At 45.2% G+C, this 25764-nt stretch overlaps 1 protein-coding gene across 2 annotated transcripts in view; it reads left to right on the top strand.

Annotated features, from left to right (window-relative positions):
- The window catches only part of LOC128695176 (uncharacterized), a 72124-nt gene that overhangs the window by 240 nt on the left and 46120 nt on the right, over positions 1-25764 (top strand). The gene's annotated exons all lie outside the window — the stretch shown is intronic.

Here is a 25764-nt window from a genome sequence, read left to right as displayed (position 1 = left end):
GTTGCTTCAGTGTCTTTACGTCCCCACTAGAGTGATGTCACTAAACACCCACTGATGTGATGTCACTAGACACCCACTGGTTTAATGTCACTAGACACCCACTGATGTGATGTCACTAGACACCCACTGGTGTGATGTCACTAGACACCCACTGGTGTAATGCCACTGGACACCCACTGGTGTGATGTCACTGGACACCCACTGATGTGATGTCACTAGACACCCACTGGTGTGATGTCACTAGACACCCACTGGTGTAATGCCACTGGACACCCACTGGTGTGATGTCACTGGACACCCACTGATGTGATGTTACTAGACACCCACTGGTGTAATGCCACTGGACACCCACTGGTGTGATGTCACTGGACACCCACTGATGTGATGTTACTAGACACCCACTGATGTGATGTCACTAGACACCCACTGGTGTAATGTCACTAGACACCCACTGATGTGATGTTACTAGACACCCACTGGCGTGATGTCACTAGACACCCACTGGCGTGATGTCACTGGACACCTGGTGTAATGTCACCGGGCCCCCTGGTGTGATGTCACGACACCCACTGATATGATGTCACTAGACACCCACTGGTGTGATTTCACTAAACACTCACGGGTGTGATGTCACTAGACAACCACTGGTGTGATGTCACTAGACACCCACTGGTGTGATGTCACTAGGCACCCACTGGCGTGATGTCACTGGACACCTACTGGTGTGATGTCACTGGACACCCACTGGCGTGATGTCACTGGACACCCACTGGCGTGATGTCACTGGGCACCCACTGGCGTGATGTCACTGGGCACCCACTGGCGTGATGTCACTGGACACTGGCGTGATGTCACTGGACACCCACTGGCGTGATGTCACTGGACACCCACTGGCGTGATGTCACTGGACACTCACTGGCGTGATGTCACTGGACACCCACTGGCGTGATGTCACTGGACACCCACTGGTATGATGTCACTAGACACCCATTGGTGATTTCACTAAACCCACTGGTGTGATGTCACTAGACACCCACTGGTGTGATGTCACTAGACACCCACTGGTGTGATGTCAAGAGGCACCCAATGGTGTGATGTCACTAGACACCCAGTGGTGTGATGTCACTAGACACCCAGTGGTGTGATGTCACTAGACACCCAGTGGTGTAATGTCACCAGACACCCACTGGTGTAATGTCACCAGACACCCACTGGTGTAATGTCACCAGACACCCACTGGTGTAATGTCACCAGACACCCACTGGTGTAATGTCACCAGACACCCACTGGTGTAATGTCACCAGACACCCACTGGTGTAATGTCACCAGACACCCACTGGTGTAATGTCACTAGACACCCACTGATGTAATGTCACTAGACACCCACTGGTGTAATGTCACCAGACACCCACTGGTGTAATGTCACCAGACACCCACTGGTGTAATGTCACTAGACACCCACTGGTGTAATGTCACCAGACACCCACTGGTGTAATGTCACCAGACACCCACTGGTGTAATGTCACTAGACATCCACTGGTGTAATGTCACTAGACACCCACTGGTGTAATGTCACTAGATATCCACTGGTGTAATGTCACCAGACACCCACTGGTGTAATGTCACCAGACACCCACTGGTGTAATGTCACCAGACACCCACTGGTGTAATGTCACTAGACATCCACTGGTGTAATGTCACTAGACACCCACTGGTGTAATGTCACTAGACACCCACTGGTGTAATGTCACCAGACACCCACTGGTGTAATGTCACCAGACACCCACTGGTGTAATGTCACTAGACACCCACTGGTGTAATGTCACTAGACATCCACTGGTGTAATGTCACCAGACACCCACTGGTGTAATGTCACCAGACACCCACTGGTGTAATGTCACCAGACACCCACTGGTGTAATGTCACCAGACACCCACTGGTGTAATGTCACTAGACATCCACTGGTGTAATGTCACTAGACATCCACTGGAGTTCACGTTGATGACGGGGCGGAGGTTATCAAGGAAGTAATCAATACGTTAAGATTATCACTTGTCTGCACAAGTTATCTCGAGAGACAGTTTTCAACATAACGAAGACCGTCCCTTAATAATAATAATAATAATAATAATAATAATAATAATATAATAATAATAATTTATTATTATTATTATTATTATTATTATTATTATTATTAAAAACAGCGTAGCTCTCAGAGTATTATCACTGGTGTTATTAGTGCTAAACTGCAAACCGTTGTAAATAGTATAGAATTACCTTAAATTGGTATGATTTATCATTCAAGGTCTTGAAACTCACAGCTATACTTCACCTATTATTTTGATTTTTTTCAGTTCGTTTCTAAGTTGTTGTTTTTAAGTTTAATATTAAGTTTTAAAAAGGTGTAAGGTTTTGCACTGTGTTTATTGTCTGGGTCGACGAGGGCTTTGTTGAAGGTTTCTTGCCCTGCAGTAGGCCTCTTGGCCAACCCACGCCCACTCATGTACCCGTCCAACCTATATTAAAGCTACCCAGAGATTTCGCCTCTGTGACGCTGCCTGGGAGTTTCTACCACTCATCTACAACTCTGTTGCCAAACCAGTACTTCTCTATATCCTTTCTATATCTAAATTTGGCCAACTTGAATCCTTTACTGCGACTCCTATCTTACGTACTTTCAGTACATTATTTATATTCTCTTTATTTATTCCTGTTTCCCTTTGTACACTCCGGGTGTATCTTCCCCCAGTTTACGTTCTTCCAAAAAAGTGCAAATTCATTTCCTTCAGTCTATCCTAGGAAAGGTTTCTGACAGTGTTAGTAATATTCGTGTCTTCCAAGCGATTTGCGGACGAAGGATTGAGCCTTCATATACTCTTGTTCTCAATGACTCAACACGAGTTTAGTGCTTCGTATAAAGAAAAATAAGTATATTAGGTGATTCATGGTAATATTTGTGTATGGAGACCCACCGGGTATCATCAAGTGTCCAAATGCACGACCCTCGTCCCTAGCTTAACTTCGTCACCTGTGACTTCTCTTGTTGCTTCCCGCTGTCAGTAGCGGTGTCACGGTATTTCGTCCATCTTGCGAATCTTTTTTTGAGCCAGTCTCTACCTCCATACAGAATTTACAGACAAAAGGTAAGACTGCGTGGGGATACGGGGTCGCCTGCTAGGGCAGTAGTAGGCTATGTGCGGGTGCGGTTCTTTGTCATTTAAGTGACCCGCCTCTGGAACTTTTGGTCACTGACCGAAGCCTTCTAATGGCTTACCGGTCCACCCATTAAAAAAAAAACACCATTAGTCATCATGGCTGAGCATGGTTGGGCGATGGATTCCACCTCAAACACGTGGTTCTACTACCTTCCTGAAGAACAACTCGACTGTAACAACTGCGCACCTCTTCCCTCCGTCCTCTCGCCAGCTAAAGCCTCGTCTGCTCTTGCCCGCTAAGCTTCTCAATTCATCGACTAAACTGCGCTCCATGGCCTTCAAATGTAACTGAAAGTGGAGCAGTGAAATTGTTGCCAATACAAAAATACTTCTATTTTTATTTTATGTCGCCCTTGGCCACCCTTGTTCACCTAATGGGTTGTACCGGCGCTGTCTACTATTACGTTTCCAGTTCTCCACCTCTTTATTCTTTCCACTACGCCATCCCTATACTTTCTTCCTGTTCTTTCTCCCGACTACCCGATCTCTATGTGCTCTTCCACCTGTTCCTTCTCATCACCAAATAATGAAAAACTGGATATTAGATGTAAAGGAGGGAGTCCCTCAGCCTGGAGAAGAGTTCAGCTTCATGGTCTGGAACGAAGTGAAGCTGAATCATGAGAATGTAGTATCTTAAATACTGTCGAAGGTGAAGTGGAAGATCTCGAAGACGTTGCAGGAGACAGGATTCACTAGTGGAAGTAAGAAGGCAGGTTCATCCGGAATCCAACCCTTCACAGGTGTTGTGAACCCGGGTCACAGCACTCACATCCTGCCAGGGTTGTAGAGAGAGAAGAACAACACGTGAATGTTGTGTCGAACACTTGATTGTTGTGCCGAGAGCTGGTGTTAGCCGGGATATGTAATAAGTAATTAAACAATGTGTAATGTATGGGATCATGGCCCATCCCACAAGAGCAACCACAGCATCCAACCTTCACACACACACACACACACACACACACACACACACACAGTATTCACCAGGTCAAGAAGCTTTCTCCTGTTACGGATTTTTTGTTTATATTTCAGAAAAAATGCAACAGATACCCCCTTTCAAAGTGGGGTGTCTGGATGTTGGTGAAGGGTTCTTGATCTAAGGAACTGGAGCTCTCTTCCCCTTCCTTGGATCAAACTTGATTACCTCCCCAATTCACCAGGTGCGGTAACACATTATGTATTTAGTTCTTCCCGTGAATTTTGTAAGAAAAAACACTCCCCTGACCTTCTACGACCCATTCTTGCTATCCCTCTTACGGTCTTCTACGACCCATTCTTGCTATCCCTCTTACGGTCTTCTACGACCCATTCTTGCTATCCCTCTTACGGTCTTCTACGACCCATTCTTGCTATCCCTCTTACGGTCTTCTACGACCCATTCTTGCTATACCTCTTACGGTCTTCTACGACTCATTCTTGCTATCTCTCTTACGGTCTTCTACGACCCATTCTTGCTATCCCTCTTACGGTCTTCTTCTACGACCCATTCTTGTTATCCCTCTTACGGTCTTCTACGACCCATTCTTGCTATCCCTCTTACGGTCTTCTACGACCCATTCTTGCTATAGCTCTTACGGTCTTCTACGACCCATTCTTGCTATCCCTCTTACGGTCTTCTACGACCCATTCTTGCTATAGCTCTTACGGTCTTCTACGACCCATTCTTGCTACCCCTCTTACGGTCTTCTACGACCCATTCTTGCTATAGCTCTTACGGTCTTCTACGACCCATTCTTGCTATCCCTCTTACGGTCTTCGACCCATTCTTGCTATCCTTCTTACGGTTTTCTACGACCCATTCTTGCTGTCTTACGGTCTTCTACGACCCATTCTTGCTATCCCTCTTACGGTCTTCTACGACCCATTCTTGTTATCCCTCTTACGGTCTTCTTCTACGACACATTCTTGCTATCCCTCTTACGGTCTTCTACGACCCATTCTTGCTATCCCTCTTACGGTCTTCTACGACCCATTCTTGCTGTCGCTCTTACGGTCTTCTTCTACGACCCATTCTTGCTATTCCTCTTACGGTCTTCTGCGACCCATTCTTGTTGTCCCTCTTACGGTCTTCTACGACTCATTCTTGTTATCCCTCTTACGGTCTTCTACGACCCATTCTTGCTATCCCTCTTACGGTCTTTTACGACCCATTCTTGCTATACTTCTTACGGTCTTCTACGACCCATTCTTGCTATCCCTCTTACGGTCTTCTACGACCCATTCTTGCTATCCCTCTTACGGTCCTCTACGACCCATTCTTGCTATACCTCTTACGGTCTTCTACGACCCATTCTTGCTATACCTCTTACGGTCTTCTACGACCCATTCTTGCTATTCCTCTTACGGTCTTCTACGACCCATTCTTGCTATTCCTCTTACGGCCTAACAGTTAAGGAACGTTAGAAAATATTTCTTCAGTCTCAGGATGATGGTAAATAAACTGGAACGAGGTAAATAAAGACGTGGAGGTAAAATCCATACACAATTTGAAGCGTAGGTACGACAGGACTCAAAATGACTGATTCGTAATCATTCGTAAACATTCTCTACTCCACGCGAGTACATTATTGGGGTGAGTACTTAGTTTATTTAGGTACAGGTACACGTAAAGTACTGTTATTAATTACTAGGGATAGAGAAATGGTCTGGTGGTACTGACGAGTCGTGGAAAAGACTTTTATGTACAGTTCAGGACATAGAGAACGTTTCGCCACTAGTGACTTCTTCATTAGGACTGAAGAAGCCACGAGTGGCGAAACGTTTCCTGAACTGTGCATAAGAGTCGTCCTCATACCTAACATTAACCCAAAAACTCAGACAAAGTGACTTATTTCCTTTGGAGTCCACACACACACACACACACACACACACACACACACACACACACACACACACACACACACACACACACACACACACACACACACACACACACACACACACATGAAATCAAGTATCATTTTGACCTCCCTGAGTGAGTATTCTTAAGTCCTTTTGTCTTGGACAAAAGAACTTAACAATACTCACTCAGAACATCTTGACTGAACAAGTTTTGGTCCTGGGACCTTGGTCACTCCAAATGATACAAGAGAAGGAGAGAACACAGTATACATATTCTTTTGTTTATACAAGCAGGCCCCACTTTACAGCGTTTCGCTAATACGGCACTTTTCAATTACACCTATTCTTCATTTATTCGGACTTCCTACAATATATATATATATATATATATATATATATATATATATATATATATATATATATATATATATATATATATATATATATATATATATATATATATATATATATTCACCACTTACTATAAGTTAGGGACGAAAATATTTTAAGGTAAGTAATGTATGTACTGTGTATACATTTTTTTAGGCCTAGACTTTTATATGAATTTCAAAGTGAAAGAAGGGTATGGTTCACTTTACAGCAGTAGCCCAGAACCTAACCTGCTGTATAAGCGGGGCCCTACTGTACTTCTCACAGTCTTCACATTATGTCCTGGTTTTGATAAAGCCGCTGGATGGCGAAACGTCTACAAATTAAAAGAAGCCCAGATGTTGTACATGTGTTAGACTAATTCTTCATATAGTGGAGAAGGCAGTCACTGGTGAAGACCAGGTGAAGGTGTCAGGTCATATAAGAGCCTCGTCAGCAAGGAATCAGGGTGGAGTAGTATAATATATGGAAGGGTAGTCGAGATGGTGTATTAGCCAGTTCTTTGTACTCGCCTAGTTGAGGTTGCAGGGGTCGAGTCCAAGCTCCTATATTATTGGTGGTAGCCATTAACGAAGCTTCATTACAGTGGCGCCTATCAGGGCTGGATTCTCTATAGATCAGCTCTGCTGTGTTACTGTGCATGAGACCTGTGCTAGACGCAAGCATTTGTGGTATCACTGTTGTTAGTCAGTGCTAACAGCTGCAGGTTCTATTCAGCCTTCACTGAACTATAGGTTTTCCTGGTCAACGCGGAACATTCTATTTTTTTTATACAATTCCTTATACATAATTTCTGCCATGGTTCTGAGGATTATCTTTCCCAGGGCTTGGTGTTAGCTCAGGCCTCCTAGGTTGGGAAAGCAGTGTTATAGGATTAAGAGGCACTTAAGTTCCCCGTTTTCTAATAACATGTTCATTTTTCCACTATAGTCTACCTTGATTACAGTGGAAAAATGAACATGGTATTAGAAAACGGGGGGAACTTAGGAAAACAAATGTATGTGCATACTGGATGTAATTAGAATCTTGCAAGATTGACCTGTCATCTTACGTGTTTATGAGACGGAAAAAACATCAACAATCCTGTCAGAGTGCAAAAAATAACTTTTCCATTTCACATTCACTTGACAAGTAGGAAGTTCCTCTCTGGGTGGTTGCTGTTTGCCACCCTACTAGCTGGCCATCTGTACAGTTGCTTTCACAGTATTGTGTATATCACAATTCAGAGTAATGCATTCAGATGCAAGCACCATAATGGACTTCAAAGTCACAAATTCAAAGAAAGAATTTCCTGTGCTGACCTTTCAACCTTTGAGCAATTGACCACTTAATAATGATACTGAAGAAAAAGGAGCAGGAACATTATAAGAGGAGGAGGAGGGGATGCTGGTGATGCTGGTGGAGGGATGGATGGAGGGGGTCGCTTGAGGGCAGGTGTGTGTAGGTCGTCTTTAACTCAGTAACCAACCTGCTAGATTTCAGCAGCGGCGATCAATCGTGTGGCGCTGAGAAATGGCCATCCAATTGTAACATCTACCCCTCCCCTTCCCACCCCTCCTCTCCTCCCCTCCCATCGGTACACTCTCCCTGGCCAACCCAACGCTCCCTGCCCTGTACCAAGCCACCCTGCCTCTGCCCTCCCTACCTTTCCAGGTGCTGCTGCTGCAGTATCATTGTCACATTAATGAGTCTCCCCCTCTTGTAATTTGGTCGCGTTTTCTGTAAAAGAAGTTTTCCCTTATAACTTCACCACATTTTCTTTAAAAAAATAAGAAATGTTTTTCTCGTAGCTCGGTTGACAACCCTATCACCCCACACACTGCGTGTCCCGGATACAATTCCCACCACGGGTGCAAATGTTAGGAATAAGGATTTTATTTCTTTGCATAGTTCACCTAGCAGTAAGTAGGTACCTGGGTATTAGTCACCTTACACTTGCTGTCCCTGTCCACCTAATAGTAAGTAGGTACCTGGGTGATAGTCGACTGGTGTGGGTGGCATCCTGGGGGACAAGATTGAAGGGCCACAATAGAAATAAGACAGATTGTCCTCGATGACGCGCTGACTCTCTCGGGTTATCCTGGGGTGGCTAACCCTCCCAGGGTTAAAAATCCCAACAAACCTTATAATCTTACCTTTGTAACTTCACCGCGTTTTTCATTAAGAATAAATAAGTACCCCCATGAACCTTGGCCCCGCGGTCTTTTAAAATAAAAATGTATCCCCCTGTCATTTCGCCCCGTTTTCTTTTTAGAAAAATAAACAGAAAATGGAATCCATTATTTCGGCCGTCCATCACAATGCTTTATAAACTCAATTGTTTTACGCCAAATGGAAGTTTTACCGAGGATATACAAACGTGCATTTTAACTTGTAAATTGTAAATAGATTGTAAATTGCCTCTCAGATTAAGTAAATTGTAAATCGCCTTTTATATTAAATGGCCTTTAAATTGCCTCTCAGATTAAACGGCCTGTAAATTTCCTCTAATTAAAGGGCTTGTAAATTGCCTCTTAAATTCAACAGCCTGTAAATTCAGCTGTGATATATATATATATATATATATATATATATATATATATATATATATATATATATATATATATATATATATATATATATATATATATATATATATAACAGGTAGGTAGTAGGTTGGTAGACAGCAACCACCCAGGGAAGTACTACCGTCCTGCCAGATGACTGTGAAACAAAAACCTGTAACTGTTTTGCATGATGGTAGGATTGCTGGTTTCTTTTTCTGTCTCATAAACACGCTAAGATAACAGGGATATCTTGCTACTCCTACTTACACTTTGGTCACACTTCACAGACACGCACATGCATATATATATATACATACATCTAGGTTTTTCTCCTTTTTCTAAATAGCTCTTGTTCTTTTTTTATTTCTTCTATTGTCCATGGGGAAGTGGAAAAGAATCTTTCCTCCGTAAGCCATGCGTGTCGTATGAGGCGACTAAAATGCCGGGAGCAATGGGCTAGTAACCCCTTCTCCTGTATACAATTACTAAAAAAGAGAAGAAGAAAAACTTTATAAAACTGGGTTGCTTAAATGTGCGTGGATGTAGTGCGGATGACAAGAAACAGATGATTGCTGATGTTATGAATGAAAAGAAGTTGGATGTCCTGGCCCTAAGCGAAACAAAGCTGAAGGGGGTAGGAGAGTTTCAGTGGGGGGAAATAAATGGGATTAAATCTGGAGTATCTGAGAGAGTTAGAGCAAAGGAAGGGGTAGCAGTAATGTTAAATGATCAGTTATGGAAGGAGAAAAGAGAATATGAATGTGTAAATTCAAGAATTATGTGGATTAAAGTAAAGGTTGGATGCGAGAAGTGGGTCATAATAAGCGTGTATGCACCTGGAGAAGAGAGGAATGCAGAGGAGAGAGAGAGATTTTGGGAGATGTTAAGTGAATGTATAGGAGCATTTGAACCAAGTGAGAGAGTAATTGTGGTAGGGGACTTGAATGCTAAAGTAGGAGAAACTTTTAGAGAGGGTGTGGTAGGTAAGTTTGGGGTGCCAGGTGTAAATGATAATGGGAGCCCTTTGATTGAACTTTGTATAGAAAGGGGTTTAGTTATAGGTAATACATATTTTAAGAAAAAGAGGATAAATAAGTATACACGATATGATGTAGGGCGAAATGACAGTAGTTTGTTGGATTATGTATTGGTAGATAAAAGACTGTTGAGTAGACTTCAGGATGTACATGTTTATAGAGGGGCCACAGATATATCAGATCACTTTCTAGTTGTAGCTACACTGAGAGGAAAAGGTAGATGGGATACAAGGAGAATAGAAGCATCAGGGAAGAGAGAGGTGAAGGTTTATAAACTAAAAGAGGAGGCAGTTAGGGTAAGATATAAACAGCTATTGGAGGATAGATGGGCTAATGAGAGCATAGGCAATGGGGTCGAAGAGGTATGGGGTAGGTTTAAAAATGTAGTGTTAGAGTGCTCAGCAGAAGTTTGTGGTTACAGGAAAGTGGGTGCAGGAGGGAAGAGGAGCGATTGGTGGAATGATGATGTAAAGAGAGTAGTAAGGGAGAAAAAGTTAGCATATGAGAAGTTTTTACAAAGTAGAAGTGATGCAAGGAGGGAAGAGTATATGGAGAAAAAGAGAGAAGTTAAGAGAGTGGTGAAGCAATGTAAAAAGAGAGCAAATGAGAGAGTGGGTGAGATGTTATCAACAAATTTTGTTGAAAATAAGAAAAAGTTTTGGAGTGAGATTAACAAGTTAAGAAAGCCTAGAGAACAAATGGATTTGTCAGTTAAAAATAGGAGAGGAGAGTTATTAAATGGAGAGTTAGAGGTATTGGGAAGATGGAAGGAATATTTTGAGGAATTGTTAAATGTTGATGAAGATAGGGAAGCTGTGATTTCGTGTATAGGGCAAGGAGGAATAACATCTTGTAGGAGTGAGGAAGAGCCAGTTGTGAGTGTGGGGGAAGTTCGTGAGGCAGTAGGTAAAATGAAAGGGGGTAAGGCAGCCGGGATTGATGGGATAAAGATAGAAATGTTAAAAGCAGGTGGGGATATAGTTTTGGAGTGGTTGGTGCAATTATTTAATAAATGTATGGAAGAGGGTAAGGTACCTAGGGATTGGCAGAGAGCATGCATAGTTCCTTTGTATAAAGGCAAAGGGGATAAAAGAGAGTGCAAAAATTATAGGGGGATAAGTCTGTTGAGTGTACCTGGTAAAGTGTATGGTAGAGTTATAATTGAAAGAATTAAGAGTAAGACGGAGAATAGGATAGCAGATGAACAAGGAGGCTTTAGGAAAGGTAGGGGGTGTGTGGACCAGGTGTTTACAGTGAAACATATAAGTGAACAGTATTTGGATAAGGCTAAAGAGGTGTTTGTGGCATTTATGGATTTGGAAAAGGCGTATGACAGGGTGGATAGGGGGGCAATGTGGCAGATGTTGCAAGTGTATGGTGTAGGAGGTAGGTTACTGAAAGCAGTGAAGAGTTTTTACGAGGATAGTGAGGCTCAAGTTAGAGTATGTAGGAAAGAGGGAAATTTTTTCCCAGTAAAAGTAGGCCTTAGACAAGGATGTGTGATGTCACCGTGGTTGTTTAATATATTTATAGATGGGGTTGTAAGAGAAGTAAATGCGAGGGTCTTGGCAAGAGGCGTGGAGTTAAAAGATAAAGAATCACACACAAAGTGGGAGTTGTCACAGCTGCTCTTTGCTGATGACACTGTGCTCTTGGGAGATTCTGAAGAGAAGTTGCAGAGATTGGTGGATGAATTTGGTAGGGTGTGCAAAAGAAGGAAATTAAAGGTGAATACAGGAAAGAGTAAGGTTATGAGGATAACAAAAAGATTAGGTGATGAAAGATTGAATATCAGATTGGAGGGAGAGAGTATGGAGGAGGTGAACGTATTCAGATATTTGGGAGTGGACGTGTCAGCGGATGGGTCTATGAAAGATGAGGTGAATCATAGAATTGATGAGGGAAAAAGAGTGAGTGGTGCACTTAGGAGTCTGTGGAGACAAAGAACTTTGTCCTTGGAGGCAAAGAGGGGAATGTATGAGAGTATAGTTTTACCAACGCTCTTATATGGGTGTGAAGCGTGGGTGATGAATGTTGCAGCGAGGAGAAGGCTGGAGGCAGTGGAGATGTCATGTCTGAGGGCAATGTGTGGTGTGAATATAATGCAGAGAATTCGTAGTTTGGAAGTTAGGAGGAGGTGCGGGATTACCAAAACTGTTGTCCAGAGGGCTGAGGAAGGGTTGTTGAGGTGGTTCGGACATGTAGAGAGAATGGAGCGAAACAGAATGACTTCAAGAGTGTATCAGTCTGTAGTGGAAGGAAGGCGGGGTAGGGGTCGGCCTAGGAAGGGTTGGAGGGAGGGGGTAAAGGAGGTTTTGTGTGCGAGGGGCTTGGACTTCCAGCAGGCATGCGTGAGCGTGTTTGATAGGAGTGAATGGAGACAAATGGTTTTTAATACTTGACGTGCTGTTGGAGTGTGAGCAAAGTAACATTTATGAAGGGATTCAGGGAAACCGGCAGGCCGGACTTGAGTCCTGGAGATGGGAAGTACAGTGCCTGCACTCTGAAGGAGGGGTGTTAATGTTGCAGTTTAAAAACTGTAGTGTAAAGCACCCTTCTGGCAAGACAGTGATGGAGTGAATGATGGTGAAAGTTTTTCTTTTTCGGGCCACCCTGCCTTGGTGGGAATCGGCCGGTGTGATAATATAAAAAATATAATATATATATATAACACTGCGACTAGCCGTGGTGAGCGAAAATTCCATGACACACTAACCCACGGGACCATACAATCCTACAAGAATCACGCACCCAGCAGAGCTAGGTGTTGTACCGTGATCCGAGGACATACGATGGTGTGGGTGCTTCCAAGCTAATTTCATCCTCCTCCCAATTTGGTGTACTAGCCTCCACCAGCAGTATTTTATACTATTGTAACCACGAACAAGTGGTATTTGATCAATAATAGCATTGCAACTAGCCGAGGATTCGAACCCATGTTGTTAATTTCCTGCCTAATTAACTCCCCGTTATTACGTCATTAAGTTCGTAACTGCTAATAACGTTATTATCTCTTTTTTTCTGTTTTGCTTAGTGGGTTTTTTTTTATCGTTGTTTTGATCCTGTTTTTTTAAACCGTTCTTTTAAATCTTATTAGAGTTTTATTTTAACGTTGATTACATTTATTTATACTGTGATTACACCTTGTGGGTAGAGACCAGATTATTTTGGTCATGGGGGAGCGCTAAACCCACAGGGATTATATATCGCCTGTGGGGGGGGGAGAGGTATTCATGCAGAGTTCAGGGAACTGAAGCACAGATCCAATTCCCTAGATCAAGAGCTCCCCTCACCAGCGTCAAGGAACCTCTCTCGAGGAGTGACAGAGACCAGAGCTTCACTGAAGAATCTTCTGTTGGGTGAAAAGCTCTTGGCTGCACCCATCAGGTTGGTTCAGGTAGGTGATTCTGAAGGCAACTCAGCATCTGAAGGCAACTCAGTATCTGAAGGCAACTCAGCATCTGAAGGCACCTCAGCATCTGAAGGCAACTCAGTATCTGAAGGCACCTCAGCATCTGAAGGCAACTCAGCATCTGAAGGCAACTCAGTATCTGAAGGCAACTCAGCATCTGAAGGCACCTCAGCATCTGAAGGCAACTCAGCATCTGAAGGCAACTCAGTATCTGAAGGCAACTCAGCATCTGAAGGCACCTCAGCATCTGAAGGCAACTCAGTATCTGAAGGCAACTCAGCATCTGAAGGCACCTCAGCATCTGAAGGCAACTCAGCATCTGAAGGCAACTCAGCATCTGAAGGCAACTCAGCATCTGAAGGCAACTCAGTATCTGAAGGCAACTCAGCATCTGAAGGCAACTCAGCATCTGAAGGCAACTCAGCATCTGAAGGCAACTCAGCATCTGAAGGCAACTCAGCATCTGAAGGCACCTCAGCATCTGAAGGCACCTCAGCACCTGAAGGCAACTCAGCATCTGAAGGCACCTCAGCATCTGAAGGCAACTCAGCATCTGAAGGCAACTCAGCACCTGAAGGCAACTCAGCATCTGAAGGCACCTCAGCATCTGAAGGCAACTCAGTATCTGAAGGCACCTCAGCATCTGAAGGCACCTCAGCACCTGAAGGCAACTCAGCATCTGAAGGCACCTCAGCATCTGAAGGCACCTCAGCACCTGAAGGCAACTCAGCATCTGAAGGCACCTCAGCATCTGAAGGCAACTCAGTATCTGAAGGCAACTAAGCAAACAGCAGGGAGATCACTGGGTGGTTGGAGGCAGGAAAGAGGAGAGCGTCTAAGTACGACGTTGATTCCCTACAAGCAGCTCAAGTGACAAGACGTATCAGTGTTGATATTAAGACGTGTGCAGCAGTTGGGTATCTTTATTGTTGAAACGTTTCGCCTACACAGTAGGCTTCTTCAAATACAGAGGCAGTGAAATGAAGATGATGTAATCAGTCGAATAACCGTGGAGAAATAGTATTAGGGGTGGTCAGTCCCTCACGGACTGACCACCTCAAGGATGTTGTTGAGACTGTAAAGTTCAATGGCCACGTCGTTGAAGAATCCAGCATCTTGTACACTTTGTCTTTGCCTGCCCTCTCAAGATTCCACCCCCCCCAGTCTCTTGTCAGGTAGGGTGTCAAGTTCCTTCTTGCTTCCCGAGAATATTCAGTACATCCATTCTCTCTCTCTCTCTCTCTCTCTCTCTCTCTCTCTCTCTCTCTCTCTCTCTCTCTCTCTCTCTACTATACACCAGTTTACTAGCTCACAACATTGTTCTGCTGCAACATAAACATCTCTCAGAAGGTAAACACGCGGGATCGCGTTTTAATTAAAAAGGAAAAATATTTGTTCTCTGCATAATTTCTGTGTACATTTAAAAGCACTTTGTGAGGTTCAGCCACTGTTGCTGGGGTGACCCCGGCAACCTTCCTTGTTTCAACCACTGTTGCTGGGGTGACCCCGGCAACCTTGACCCCGGCAACCTTCCTTGTTTCAACCACTGTTGCTGGGGTGACCCCGGCAACCTTCCTTGTTTCAACCACTGTTGCTGGGGTAACCCCGGCAACCTTCCTTGTTTCAACCACTGTTGCTGGGGTGACCCCGGCAACCTTCCTTGTTTCAACCACTGTTGCTGGGGTGACCCCGGCAACCTTCCATGTTTCAACCATTGTTGCTGGGGTGACCCCGGCAAACTTCCATGTTTCAACCACTGTTGCTGGGGTGACCCCGGCAACCTTCCATGTTTCAACCATTGTTGCTGGGGTGACCCCGGCAACCTTCCTTGTTTCAACCACTGTATTCGCCCCCATCTTATTCCTCATCCTCACATCAGACATAGACAGAGATATACATCACAGCACCGTATCATCCTTTGCGGATGATACTAGGATCTGCATGAGGCTGTCATCTGCTGAGGACGCGGTTAACCTCCAAGAAGATATAAACAAAGTTTTCCAGTGGGCAACGGTAAACAATATGATGTTCAATGAGGACAAATTCCAACTACTCCGTTATGGAAAACTGGAGGATTATTATTATTATAATCAAGGGGAAGCGCTAAACCCGGAGGATTATACAGCGCCTGGGGGGATGGGGTGTGGAAGGCATTCAGGCTTAATTCGGGGAACTGGAGCACAGATCCAATTTCCTAAATCAAGAGCCCCTCACCAACATCAAGGAACCTTCCTTGAGGGAAAAAAAAAAAAAAAAAAAAAACTGGAGGAGATAATAACTAGAACAGAGTATACTACTGACTCCGGCCATACAATAGAGCGGAAAAATAATGTAAGGGACCTGGGAGTAGTAATGTCTGAGGATCTCACTTTCATGGATCACAACAGTGCCACGATCACATGTGCAAAGAAAATGATAGGATGGATAATGAGAACGTTCAAAACGAGAGATGCCAAGCCAATGATGATCCTTTTCAAATCACTTGTTCTCTCTAGGTTGGAATACTGCTGTACATTAACATCTCCGTTCAAAGCAGGTGAAATTGCAGATCTAGAGAGTGTACAGAGATCCTTTACTGCACGTATAAGTTCTATCAAGTACCTTAACTACTGTGAACGGAAGCACTTGACTTGTACTCGTTGGAACGCAGGAGAGAGAGATATATCATAATATACACTTGGAAAATCCTGGAAGGAATGGTCCCGAATCTGCACACACAGATCACTCCCTACGAAAGTAAAAGACTGGGCAGGCGATGCAAAATACCCCCAATTAAAAGTAGGGGCGCCATTGGTACACTAAGAGAAAACACCATAAGTGTCCGGGGCCCAAGACTGTTCAACAGCCTCCCATCAAGCATTAGGGGAATTACCAATAAACCCCTGGCTGCCTTCAAGAGAGAGCTGGATAGATTCCTAAAGTCAATGCCGGATCAGCCGGGCTGTGGCTCGTACGTTGGACTGCGTGCGGCCAGCAGTAACAGCCTGGTTGATCAGACCCTGATCCACCGGGAGGCCTGGTCATGGACCGGGTCGCGGGGGCATTGATCCCCGGAATAACCTCCAGGTAACCAGGTAACCCCGGCAACCTTCCTTGTTTCAACCACTGTTGCTGGGGTGACCCCGGCAACCTTCCTTGTTTCAACCACAAAGGTCTGTAAGAGAATTTGTCATCTGTGAACCCTTGTTGGTTGTTATTCATGAAATTACTTTCCTGCAGGTACTTCACCAGTTATCTTCTCCATTACCTTAAGTAGTGTGCATGTCAGTGTTACTGGTGTATGTAGTACATGACTTGTGTACAGTACCTACAAGATTAAAATTAGACACATGTGCAGCATCTGGGTGTCTTTATTGTAGACGTTTCGCCATCCAGTGGCTTCATTAGTAAAAATTCAAGGACATAATCGGAAGACAGTAGAACTATATACGAAAAGCTGAGGTAGTCAGTCCCTCAGCCTTGGTGTTGGTGAAGATCACCGTAATCTTGACGAGTCTGAATATTCCTGGGGACAAAATTATCCCACGGGACTTTGTATGTTGTATGTCATTGATGTCAGCTAGGTCTGGATCGCTGATCTCCGTCGCCAATCCCATCGAACGTAATACTGGAACCTACAAAATTTCTAAAACATTAGGATACATGATACTCAACCAGGCGGGGCAGCACCTACCCAGCAACACAGGAGTCATGATCTCGTCTACCCGTCCTCATCCTAACATGGCATTCTTCAGGTCACCATGCGTCACTCACACCTCACTCTTCGTCTATATATACTGTCTTTCCACCTCTCTGTGTTAGAAATGATCAAGGTCCCATTTTCTGATAAATATGTCCTAGTGTTTGCTTGTGTTTCTAAATCATCTTCTCTGTATATATTAGGTTTCTTTAGGACTTTATCTCGACTCAGAAGAAAGCTGTTCATTCTTCCATTCCTGCGTAGTCTGCTCTTCTGAACTTTGGTTTCTCCTGTCTCCCGCCTGGTTCTTAATCTTACTTCACTCTACCACAAGGTATTTGCCACTCAGTACTGCGTGTTCACCAGCGCTCACATGCCTCTTATTTTTCATTTCGCCTGTGTCAAATGCACTTATGGTAAATATCTGATACGGTCTTGCTGGTTCATCCCCCCTCCTTTCTTTGTTGTGTCTCTGGTATGCTAACATATGAGGAGGTAGAGGTAGAGGAGGAGGTCAAGGAAGAGAAGGTCGAGGAGGTGGTAAAGGGGTGACTTACTCAGCGTCCTGTCAATCATCACACCGCTTCATTTTCCCAGCAGCAAGAAGTTATTTTCAGGCCGTGATATACACAGAGAAGCATCATACCACCTCCTCCTCCTCCTCCTCCTCCTCCGCCTCCCGAGGTCAGCATGCAGCAGCACGCTGCGGGTATCCCTACATTTGCTAAATAAAACACAGACTCACCAGGCATGAACCAACATGAGAACATGGAACCACACAGTCCAACTCCCCTCAGGAAATTCATTGTACGGCAACCAATCCCCTTAACTCCCCCTCCCTCGCCTGCCCAACAGGTGGTGGGAGGTGTGGGGCAGTAGGATCAACACCGGCTGGCGTTTCAGGCATGCGGGTGGACGGGTGGGTGGGTGTGGGTGGTGCCAAGCTGTCCCTCGTTCACTCTTTCCCAGACTTAAGTCTCGAGACTTAAGTCTCGAGACACTCCCCAGATAGGGAGCCAAGGCCGGGTCACCACTACTTGGAAAAGACCCGGGCCGGGAGAATACCGGCGAACAAAAAAAAAAAAGAAAAAAAAAAGAAAACAGATAAAAGGTTCAGAAAGAACACTACAGTAGCAGCCAAGAAAAGTGGCCAAGTTGTGAAGAAAGCTGTCTCCCAATCGTCCGGCAAAGAAAGAGAGAGAGAGGGGTCTCAGCTCCCTGCTGAGGGGTCGCTGCTCCCCTGGGATGCTAGACGACTTGCAGATAACTTTCCCCACACAAGTAGTCGCATTCTGTGCGTCAGGAGAAAAGAAAAAAAATTCCCCTGGCGCGTTTTCTAGTCATGAATTGGTGATTTTTTTTCGGCTGGTAAGAAAATGCATTTTTTTTATCCTCTGAGAAATCATCCCATTTTTGCTAGTAAAAAAATGTACAGGGGAAATATTAATATTTCCTCAGACATGGTGCTACGTAGGTAACTTCCTCAGACATGGTGCTACGTAGGTAACTTCCTCAGACATGGTGCTACGTAGGTAACTTCCTCAGAGACATGGTGCTACGTAGGTAACTTCCTCAGAGACATGGTGCTACGTAGGTAACTTCCTCAGACATGGTGCTACGTAGGTAACTTCCTCAGACATGGTGCTACGTAGGTAACTTCCTCAGACATGGTGCTACGTAGGTAACTTCCTCAGAGACATGGTGCTACGTAGGTAACTTCCTCAGACATGGTGCTACGTAGGTAACTTCCTCAGAGACATGGTGCTACGTAGGTAACTTCCTCAGACATGGTGCTACGTAGGTAACTTCCTCAGAGACATGGTGCTACGTAGGTAACTTCCTCAGAGACATGGTGCTACGTAGGTAACTTCCTCAGACATGGTGCTACGTAGGTAACTTCCTCAGAGACATGGTGCTACGTAGGTAACTTCCTCAGAGACATGGTGCTACGTAGGTAACTTCCTCAGACATGGTGCTACGTAGGTAACTTCCTCAGAGACATGGTGCTACGTAGGTAACTTCCTCAGACATGGTGCTCCGTAGGTAACTTCCTCAGAGACATGGTGCTACGTAGGTAACTTCCTCAGACATGGTGCTCCGTAGGTCACTTCCTCAGAGACATGGTGCTACGTAGGTAACTTCCTCAGAGACATGGTGCTACGTAGGTAACTTCCTCAGAGACGTGTTAATACGTAGGTAACTTCCTCAGAGACATGGTGCTACATAGGTAACTTCCTCAGAGACATGGTGCTACGTAGGTAACTTCCTCAGAGACATGGTGCTCCGTAGGTAACTTCCTCAGACATAGTGCTCCGTAGGTAACTTCCTCAGAGACATGGTGCTACGTAGGTAACTTCCTCAGACATGGTGCTACGTAGGTAACTTCCTCAAAGACATGGTGCTCCGTAGGTAACTTCCTCAAAGACGTGGTGCTCCGTAGGTAACTTCCTCAGAGACGTGGTGCTCCGTAGGTAACTTCCTCAGAGACATGGTGCTCCGTAGGTAACTTCCTCAGAGACATGGTGCTACGTAGATAACTTCCTCAGAGACATGGTGCTCCGTAGGTAACTTCCTCAGAGACATGGTGCTACGTAGGTAACTTCCTCGGAGACATGATGCTACGTAGGTAACTTCCTCAGAGACATGGTGCTCCGTAGGTAACTTCCTCTGAGACATGGTGCTCCGTAGGTAACTTCCTCAAAGACATGGTGCTCCGTAGGTAAGTTCCTCAGAGACATGGTGCTACGTAGGTAACTTCCTCAGACATGATGTAGACAGCCTGTACTGTCAGAACACACAGCCTAGCCGTCTGCTCTGACTAGTTCATATTTCGCGGCATTTTAGGTGCTGCCCTCTGTAGGCTCACCCATGTCAGTGGGAGGCTGAGCCCACCGGCTCTCACTCCTAGGCCGACCGACTTGACAGACACAAGTGCTCCCCCTCCACGGACTGGCTTGCGGTCACTCCCTCACACTGCCCGTTGTGTACTCACTCCTATCCAATTAAAGCCAACCTAGTTCACGGCCGTATCATTGCTACCTACGCTACCTTCATTGGCACTAAACCGCTGTTCAGCAGCAAGAACAGCAATAACAGTGGTGACAGCGGAGTCAACGGCATTGTGAGCCTCTTCAGGGTGGAGGGGTCAACACCATCGGTCGACGCCAGTCAACATCATCCGTCGTCATCCAACGCACCTGCTGGCCTAAAGAGTTATCTGTTACTCCCAGCGTCTTGACGGGCCCTGAGATAGATCTTCGTCCTAGATTTTTCCCACAAAATCTGGACATAGGCGTCACGGCGTCATCTCCAGCCTTAGCAGTCACGTGTTCACCTCATCACCCTCTCTACAGCCCTTCAACACTCTCCAGCACCATTCTCCTGCCTCCTACAGCGTCCCTACGCCCTTCTCAGCTACAAGAAGTAGAGGTGAGGTCGTTTAGTGTGTTGGCTTCGTGTGGCTCCACACGTGACCACGAGGCAGCTCTGGGCTTGGTTTATACCCTAATCAGCGTGTAAACACACCAGCCTCCTCTACAGCCTTCTCTGCTACGCAACGACGTCCATCTCGCCGTCCATGTGTGTTGTGTTCTTCCCAGTTTCCTCCAAGAAGTTCTACCTGGCTTAACCACGTGGGAACCCAGTTGGCTTAGCCCCTAAGCCAGCTCAGTTCAGCGTCTACAGTAGCTCGTGACTCATCATAGTGTCTACAACTACTCAGCGTCTACGTATCTCCAGCCAGTGCAGCTTTTTTTTGTGTTGCCCAGTTTATTTTTTTTTTCTTTCCCTTGCTGTTACATTCCCAGTTCATCACCAGTCTCTTCGGAGGCGTGGGTTCGTATCCCACCGCTGCCACCACTGTTATTGCTGTTCTTGCTGCTGAACAGCGGTTTAGTGCCGATGAAGGTAGCGTAGGTAGCAATGATACGGCCGTGGACTAGGTTGGCTTTAATTGGATAGGAGTGAGTACACAATGGGCAGTGTGAGAGAGTGACCGCAAGCCAGTCCGTGGAGGGGGAGCACTTGTGTCTGTCAAGTCGGTCGACCTAGGAGTGAGAGCCGGTGGGCTCAGCCTCCCACTGACGTGGGTGAGCCTACAGAGGGCAGCACCTAAAATGCCGCGAAATATGAACTAGTCAGAGCAGACGGCTAGGCTGTGTGTTCTGACAGTACAGGCTGTCTACATTTGCTCGGCCACGCACCTCGCGTCGTCCCGACGCGACAATACTGGTGGGCCCGTAGGTATAAAGGAATTACGTACACTAGCCAGTCCCTCTCTGGGGTAGCTAGTGTACGTAATTCCTTTATACCTAATTACGTAATTCCTCAGAGACATGGTACTACGTAGGTAACTTCCTCAGAGACATGGTGCTACGTAGGTAACTTCCTCAGAGACATGGTGCTCCGTAAGTAACTTCTTCAGAGACATGGTGCTCCGTAGGTAACTTCCTCAGACATGGTGCTCCGTAGGTAACTTCCTCAGAGACATGGTGCTACATAGGTAACTTCCTCAGAGACATGGTGCTCCGTAGGTAACTTCCTCTGAGACATGGTGCTCTGTAGGTAACTTCCTCTGAGACATGGTGCTCCGTAGGTAACTTCCTCAGACATGGTGCTCCGTAGGTAACTTCCTCAGAGACATGGTGCTACGTAGGTATCTTCCTCAGAGATATGGTGCTCCGTAGGTAACTTCCTCTGAGACATGGTGCTCCGTAGGTAATTTCCTCTGAGACATGGTGCTCCGTAGGTAACTTCCTCAGAGACATGGTGCTCTGTAGGTAACTTCCTCAGAGACATGGTGCTCCGTAGGTAACTTCCTCAGAGACATGGTGCTCTGTAGGTAACTTCCTCTGAGACATGGTGCTCCGTAGGTAACTTCCTCAGAGACATGGTGCTCCGTAGGTAACTTCCTCTGAGACATGGTGCTCCGTCGTAGGTATCTCTTCCTCTGAGTTAATTGACGCGTGAGTATCCCTGTCTCCTAATATCATGTTTATTTTTCCCCTATAATCTACCTTGTCCATAATTACAATCGCATTTGCTTTGTCTGCTTTCGTAAGGTGAAGTCCAGGATCTTTGAGGATACTTGTGTTGTAGAGGTCTAATCAAAGCTCATACCTCTGCAATTATCCTCAAATATTTGTTAAGTTATACCATGAATTAAGGAACGATCCTGGACTTCACCTTACGAAAGCAGACAAAGCAAATGCGATTGTAATTATGGACAAGGTAAATTACAGGGGAAAAATAAACATGATATTAGGAGACAGGGTAACTGACGCGCCTCTTAACAGCTTCGTACTCCTTTTAATACCAGGCAGACGCCGCAGCCACAACACCATCGCCACACTAAAAGATATATATATTACAGCTAGCATTGTGGGAGTGGGAGAAGGAGGCTGTATGGTGGAGGTGTGGGAGGAGTAGTTTGAAGAGGTAGTATTGGAAGTGTGGGAAGAGAGAGAGGCTGTATTGTGCATGTGTGTGGGGTGGATCCACTAACACGCCTCTCATGGCACAGTAACTTAGTTTGGTTAGGTAAGGTTCGTCAGGAAACAGGATGTTTCCTGACGCGGGTCTTAATCAGATGACCCGCCGTTGGAGCTTTTGGTCATCTGACCGAGGCCTTCCTCTGGCTTACCGGTCCACCCCTTTAAAAATTATGGTCATAGTTATAATCATTTAGTATATTAACTTAGTGGTACCGCTTAAGTGGCTAGTGTATTGTGGACACTGCTTACCCACCTCTTGGCATCCTGGCTCCTCCCACCTACCCTTAAATTATGTCTTCTACTCTAAAACACGTGTCGTGTCCTCCCATATCACTTCAAGAATGACCTCTGACCTCAGGTTGGCTTTATCAATAACCTCTGACCTCATAGCTTGTGCCCCAAGTTCATGAACGTCAATTATGTGCGAGATCCCGCCACGGTACGAGGTCTCAACACGAGGCTCGAATCTTAGAAGAGGTCGAGAGGGCAGTGTGTTGAAGAAGGTCGTCTTGCCACGTAGGGGCGTGGGTGGGCGAGTGGTTGACCAGGTGGGTCGTTTACAACAGTGTGAAAGGTTGTCGTAAGAACGTCTTGAAGGTCGTTCCATTGTAGAGGCGTAGGCAGTGTGAATGAGTATGATCGTTGACACTGGCCGTTGATAAATGTCAAGAGGGTTGGTGTACTTCCTGCCGTGAGCGAGCATCACTAACTTGTCAACAAAAGACTTAACTTTGCAGAAAAAACAGAGCTTTTATTGAGACAACTTTTCAATCAGAGCGAATCTTCAAGTCACAGAGCGAAATGTTGTCCCAATAAAAGTCAGTTGTGTGACATGTAGCTTTCCATCACCATCGTCTGATATATAAGACTTGTAAATCTATTTCAAACCTGAAAGTTTCAGCTCTTTGATCAAACTCCTGTCTTGTGTTTACAATCTTTCTCATCTGTCTATTACTTGCCCTCTCTTAAACCATCTTGCCCCTCCGTAAACCATCTTGCCCCTCCTTAAACCATCTTGCCCTTCCTTAATTAAACCATCTTGCCCCTCCTTAAACCATTTCTGTCTACACGTCTATCTCCTTTCTTCAAGCAAACCTTTCATGAGGCCAGAGAAGGGCTCTTGATACGAGTAACTGGAGGTACCCTCCCCGTGTATAGATCAGTCCTGATTACCTCCCAGATCGTTACAACAGTGGTATGTAATGACTCGCGAAATCGTAATGACACAGTGGCTAAGGCTTCGGTCTGGAGTTTTACGACTCTATAACCGCGGGTTCAAGCCCGGCCCGTGGTATGGTTTACTGGTATGCAATACCCACAAGAAGATGAGTAAGACATATGTCCATCAGTTAGGCATCTTTATTGATGAATTGTTTCGCTTACACAGAAGGTTTCTTCAGTCGAATACAGAGGAGGCTAAATGTGGAGACAGCAGAAGCAGTGGAGGGGTAAAAATGTTTTGATCAGTCCATCAGCCCTAAAGTAGTAGTAGTACTGAGGTGGTCAGTCCCTGTTTAACTCCAGAGTCTTGAACAGTACGGGTTTAGAGAAACGTTGCAACAGTTTGCTAAGAAACTGAAACTGAAAACCTAGGGAATGAGTGTAACGAGAGAAAGATGTTATGTGCAGCATCACAGCAATGTTGCACTGGTCTGAACTTTTGTTTCTGGAAAGAAAGTTGGAAACAAGAGAGTAGAGGCTATTTAGGTTAACTGTTGTTGAAAATGGTATAAGATACTGACAAGATAAGCATTAAGACACATGTGCAACAGTTGGGTGTCTTTATTGTTGAAACGTTTCGCCTACACAAAAGGCATGTGAGGTGGTCAGTCCCTCAGCCTGGAGAAGAGTTCATCTCCATGGTCTGGAACAATATTGTTCCAGACCATGGAACAATATTGTCTGGAACAATATTGTTCCAGACCATGGAGCTGAACTCTTCTCCAGGCTGAGGGACTGACCACCTCACATGCTTTTTCTCCAAGGTTGAGGGACTCAAGAAGCCTACTGTGTAAGCGGAACTTTTCATCAATAAAGATACCCAACTACTGCAAGTTAGCTGTGCATGTGGCAGGTTGCTGTAGCAACTCCAAGAGTGTAAAGTGTGCGGATAGGAAGGTAAACACTCCAGCACTGTGTAGTTGAATTAGCAGAGTTTAGGAATTTAGAATTAATATCATTGACAAATATTACACAATATAAATACGTCGTGACTAAGACTTGCAGCGTTATACGAGAGTATACATAGGATTTGTAGTATTTTACGAGTGTGCAAGATTTGCTGCTGTTAATGGTATGACCAAAAGTTCCCTCGACGGGTCATCAAGTGACTAAGACCCGCGTCAGGAAACACTTGTCCTATTTCCTGACGAACCTTACCTAACCTAACTTAATGGTAATACGATGGGCCAAAGCTGGAGTTAATGTCAAGAATGGCGCGTCGTAGTTGAGATAATGTGCTATCTTTTATGGCAGGATGCTCACTCCGGGTGAGTGGCGCTGCTTATCAGACTCTCCCCTCGGGGCCAAATTCTTGAATCTGTTCCATGCTCGGCATCTGTAGCTTTTTCCCTTTTTTCGTACCCTCCCTCGCCTAAATCTTCAATTATGGGCCTGGCAGCTGAAGTAATCTCCAGGAGAATGCTGAAGCTCATGATACAGGAAGCCACGTACTGTACTTGTTCATGATGCATGCAAATTCCAAGCTAAATTAATGTGTCTTCTCTAGATTGGACAATTAAAAGTGCTCATTTGTTTTTATATGGATGAACTTATAAAGGTACAACTATTTAGACAGTGGACACTGTTATGAATCTCTTAATGATCCATTGAGTCACTGTCTCATCAAGACACATCAATTGATACTTCCTGACGGCTCAGCTGATAATCCCTGAGGCGTTAGCTAATATTCCCTGACGTGTCAGCTAATATTCCTTGGTGAATAAACTAACAACATTTTGTATACAGAGAAGGATACTAGCAGGAGGCGGTGGACATCCTGCAGGAGGGTCATCCCTTGTTGCAAGCAGAGTGAGGCCGGTCTTACATCCTGGATGGGCTATCTCACTCCTAAATACCTCTTACTTTTTCACTTATCTCGTCTGCGCCTTCCCGTGTGAGACTCACCTTGAGCTAGGGGCCGGATGGCGGCT

The sequence above is a fragment of the Cherax quadricarinatus genome, chromosome 35, assembly GCF_038502225.1.
Source record: "Cherax quadricarinatus isolate ZL_2023a chromosome 35, ASM3850222v1, whole genome shotgun sequence".
Lineage (NCBI taxonomy): Eukaryota > Metazoa > Arthropoda > Malacostraca > Decapoda > Parastacidae > Cherax > Cherax quadricarinatus.
This window is presented reverse-complemented; position numbering and strand designations above follow the sequence as displayed.